Source organism: Lynx rufus, unplaced genomic scaffold (genome assembly GCF_022079265.1).
Source record: "Lynx rufus isolate CCGP_SWC_20201006 ecotype Redwood Valley unplaced genomic scaffold, mLynRuf1.p SCAF_27, whole genome shotgun sequence".
NCBI classification, from domain to species: Eukaryota; Metazoa; Chordata; class Mammalia; order Carnivora; family Felidae; genus Lynx; species Lynx rufus.
This window is the reverse complement of record NW_025814842.1, coordinates 15,967,051-15,971,575: the sequence shown is the minus strand read 5'-3', so window position 1 is coordinate 15,971,575 and position 4,525 is coordinate 15,967,051. Positions and strand designations below refer to the sequence as shown.

General features: G+C 39.1%; 1 pseudogene; it reads right to left on the bottom strand.

Moving 5' to 3' along the window:
- Positions 1-3,187: 3,187 nt before the first annotated feature.
- Positions 3,188-4,274, bottom strand: LOC124519373 (E3 ubiquitin-protein ligase RING2-like; annotated as a pseudogene).
- Positions 4,275-4,525: the final 251 nt, after the last annotated feature.

The window sequence follows — 4,525 nt, the reverse complement described above, 5'->3', positions numbered from 1 at the left end:
CTTAGCTAACTAGCCACCCAGCATTACATCTCAGTGCTCTTTTGTTTTTCTCTACTCTTCTTAAAACTGGGTCACAAACAATAAAAATTTGCTCTGCTTTTTAACAACAGCTTTACTGAGCTATAATTCACATGCCATGCAATTCACTTATTTAAAGTGTCCAATTCAGTGGTTTTTAGAATATCCAGAGTTGTACATCCTTTGCCACAATCAATTTTTACCTACCATCTTACCCTATGAAGAAACCTGCCGTCCCTTTCCTCCTATTTTTCCCATTCCTCTGTGCTGTGCTTTAGGCTAACTTACTTTCTAACTAACTTACTTTCTGTCTCTATAGATCTGCCTAATCTGGACATTTCAAATGAATGAAATTGTACAATATGTGGTCTTTTGTGATCGGCTTCCTTCACTAGGCATAGCATTTTCAGGGTTCATCCATGTTGTGCCATATACCAGTATTTCTTTTCTTTTATGGCTGAATAATAGTCCTTTGTATGGATAGACCACATTTTGTTTATTCACTTATCATTGATGGACATTTGATTTATTTCCACCTTTGGTCTACTATGCAAAACGCTGCTATGAACATTCATGTGCAAATTTTTGTGTGGACATATGTTTTTATTTCTCTTGGATATAACCTAGGAATGAAACTGTTGCATCATGTGGCGACCGTATATTTAACCTTAGGAAAAAAATGTCAGACTGTTTTCCAGAATGGTTGCACCATTCTATATCCCCACCAGCAATGTATCAGGGTTCCAATTCCTCCACTTCTTCACCAACATTTGTCATTGTCTTTTTTGTCATAGTAATCCTAGTGGTGTCAAGTGGTATTTCTTTTTTTTTTTTCTCAGTTGATCACAATGGGAATTTAGTTATTTAATGCATCCACTAATCTAATGTCACCAATAAAATCTAAGCAGCTCTATCACAAAACTGGATTATATTCAGTGGACATGCATTAATAATCTGTACAACTTAAGGGGCGCCTGGGTGGCTCAGTCAGTTAAGCGTCAACTTCAGCTCAGGTCATGATCTCATGGGTTGTGAGTTTAAGCTCCGTGTCGGGATCTGTGTGGACAGTCTCAGGGCCTGGAGCCTGCTTGGGATTCTGTGTCTCCCTGTCTCCCTCTCTCTCTGCCCCTCCCCACCTCAGGCTCTCTCTCAAAAAAGTAAATAAGTATTAAAAAAATTAAAAAATAATAATCCATATAATTTAACATTACACCAGAAAAGGAATTGAATACAAAAATTCCCCTTGATTTTCGGTGGTCACCAAGTTTCATGGCACAGGTTACCAATAAAACTGTAAAAACAGATTTTAAATATTTTCAATAATATGTTAAAAAAATTAATGAGCCAGTAAGTTTTCATATTGGGCTGAAGACTTAAAACATGAAGCTGGCCCCAATCTGTCAAAAATGACAAATATTTACAATGACTAAATATGTTATTTAAATACAATGATACTGGAGGACTACTCACTTCTGGCAAAAAAACAAAAACAAAACAAAACAAAAAAACCCTTTGGGGTTAATTTCTCAATGCAAACAAGTCTTCATAAATACTGTGATAATATAAACTTGGAAACATACCTGGAATCAGGACAATGATGAAAAAATAACACACAGGCAATCTTATTTCTGATCTGTCTTCATAAAGCCAAATGCCCAACACTGTGCTTCAATATAAAACTAAATTAAGAAAAGGAGAATGACTTTACCCAACTTGCTGACATTCTTCCACAGAATTATCTTTCACTAGGGCAAATCTCAAGCCCCATTAACTTGCTTCTCTGGAGTGTGATTAGCACAGCACCAAATTTATAAACAGACAGGACCACCCAAAATGCTGAATACGCTTTTCAAACAGAAACAAACTATTTTTTTTTTCCAATTGTTAGTTCCATGTGCCACATTATTCTTGAAACTTACATGGTTACCAATAAGAAAAGAATAAGGGAAACTTTGAACATATCTTCTCATTAAAGAATAAAGTGCAGGGCACCTGGGTGGCTCAGTCAGTTGGGCAGCCAACTTCGGCTCAGGTCATGATCTCATGGTCTGTGGGTTCGAGCCCTGCGTCAGGCTCTGCTGGCAGCTTGGAGCCTAGAGCCTAGGGTCTAGAGCCTAGAGTCTAGAGCCTAGAGTCTCCCTCTCTCTCTGCCTCTCCCCTGCTTGCTGTCTCTCTCTCTCTCTCTCTCAAATAATAAACATTAAAAAAAAAAGGGATGAAGTGCAAAATATCTCCATATCTCTGGTATTTTAATAGGAAAAAGCATCAAATACATATAATAAAGGGACTGAAGTAACAAAAAAGCTAATACAAAAAAAGTCCTCTTTAAATCTACACTTGAAGACTATATAAGACCAATTTAATTTTCCTTTCTTCCGTGAAATCTGTAAATGAGCCAAGTTGTCATAGAACTTGACGTTTTGTTTGTTTCTCTTCCCCAAGATCAGAAATTCCAAAATTAGAAAGAAAAAATGGAAAAAAATAACACTGCATGGCAAATGGACACTAAGTTCATAAAGAACCTTTTTAAAAAATGAGATATTATGAAAGAAAATACCATGAAAATAATAATCTTATGAAAATTGTTTTTTTAGGCACAGTGAATTAAAAAAATTTAATGATTATATTTGAGAGACAGAGAGAGACAGCATGAGCAGGAGAGGGGCAGAGAGAGAGAGGGAGACCCAGAATATGAAGCAGGTTCCAGGTTCTGAGCTGTCAGCACAGAGCCCGACGCCGGGCTCAAACTCACAAGCCACTGTGAGATCATGACCTGAGCGGAAGTTGAACGCTCAACCGACAGCCACCCAGGCACCCCTAGGCACAGTGAATTTGAGCCTTGGTCTTCATGAAGACACTACAGCTTATATAGGAAACTATAAATATATAAGACTCTAGGGAAAAAAGTCAAAATACATATTACTTAACATTCTGTAAGCCTAAGAAAAATCTTGAGGGGAGGGAAAAGGATAGCCAACTGAATCATCACTTAAGGCACAGAACTGTGGGGGCACCTGGCTGGCTCAGTCAATAGAGCATGTTACTCTTGATCTCAGGGTTGTGAGTTCAAGCCCCACGTTGGGTGTAGAGATTACTTAAAATATTTTAAAAAAGAAAAGAATACAGAACTATGAAAAATTTCTGGGTCAGAAGGGTGTTCCAGATGAAATCACAGTTTGTGAAAACATACAACTTGTAAAAGCTCCTTTGTGGGTGCATAATAAAGTCCCATGTGTTTGTTCTCTTTCCAGTATTATTCATTGACCAATTCCAAAGAAAAAGAGCCATTTGATACAGTGAACTGCCCGCTGGCTGTTGCTATGTAAATGGTCTACTGCTTCTCACTGGCTGTATCAAGGGTCACCTGCTTTGATTCTCCTTTGTTTTGAAGTTCTTCCAAATCTAACCTCTCAGCCAGAGACTTGGATTAAGTGATCAACAGTGGCATCACCTGAAGTTTTTAGGTATCTTCTCTGTGCACTATTATCGTTCTCCATTAGTGTGGGGGGAGTCCTGAATACTTACTCAGTTTCACTGGCACCATCCATTACTGGATCAATTGCCACTGTTGCACTGCTCTTATCAAGCTCAAGCTGGGAATCATCAGATGTTTTGGTCTGTTTGGTACTAGGTCCTGCTTCCTGATTACTGTGTGCAGAAGCATTGCTACAGTGAGAACTGTCACCAGTGTCTTCTGCTCCACTACTATCTTCAATCTGTTGTTTCTTGCCTCTCTGTAGTCTGTTCCTGGCCTGTATCTTCCGTCCTTCCTCAGTGTTGTGACTGAGTGCCTGCTGATTATTGCTTGTTGATCCCGGCTAATACTCCCTCTTGATGAACTTCACACTCATCACAACTTGGATAACTTTTGCTGATGAGTGCATCAAAGTTTGAGTCTGGTCTTAGTGATTTTTTAGAAACTAGCCTTTTCCTACAGGTAGGACGTTCTTTATTGCCACTTCCGTGGGCTGTGGTAATGCAGTCTGCACAAAACCTATGTAAACACTCCTTTGCTCTTCATGGTGTTCTTCAACATATCCAAACAAATTGGGCACATTAGTTCTTTGTGTAGACTTGGAAGTGAAACCACAATGTCCAAGTCATCCGTTATTGCCTCCTGAGGTGTTGGTTGTAATTCCTATAAGCTGAGTTCCCATTTTGCTTACTGGTTGAATTCCGTTTGTCTGCACAGCCTGAGAGGTCTCGGCTCCTGCCTCAGCCCTGGACTCGCTGGCTGTGGCCAGACCCAGACTCATGTACGAGCCGTACGATATCAGAACGTATTTCTTAATGAAAAATGGCCTGAAATGAAAGTCAGTGGTAGATCTGGTGACTGAAATCTAGGAAAAGCTAAGAGGCATCTCATCATTCTTTAGCCAGAAGACTATTTTATAATTGACTTTCGAATCCTGAATATATAGGGATCATTAAGAGCCTGAAGGATGACTTAAAATTTTCAACTGAACTACACTAACATGATATTCATGAACCTGGGGGTGGGGGTGCG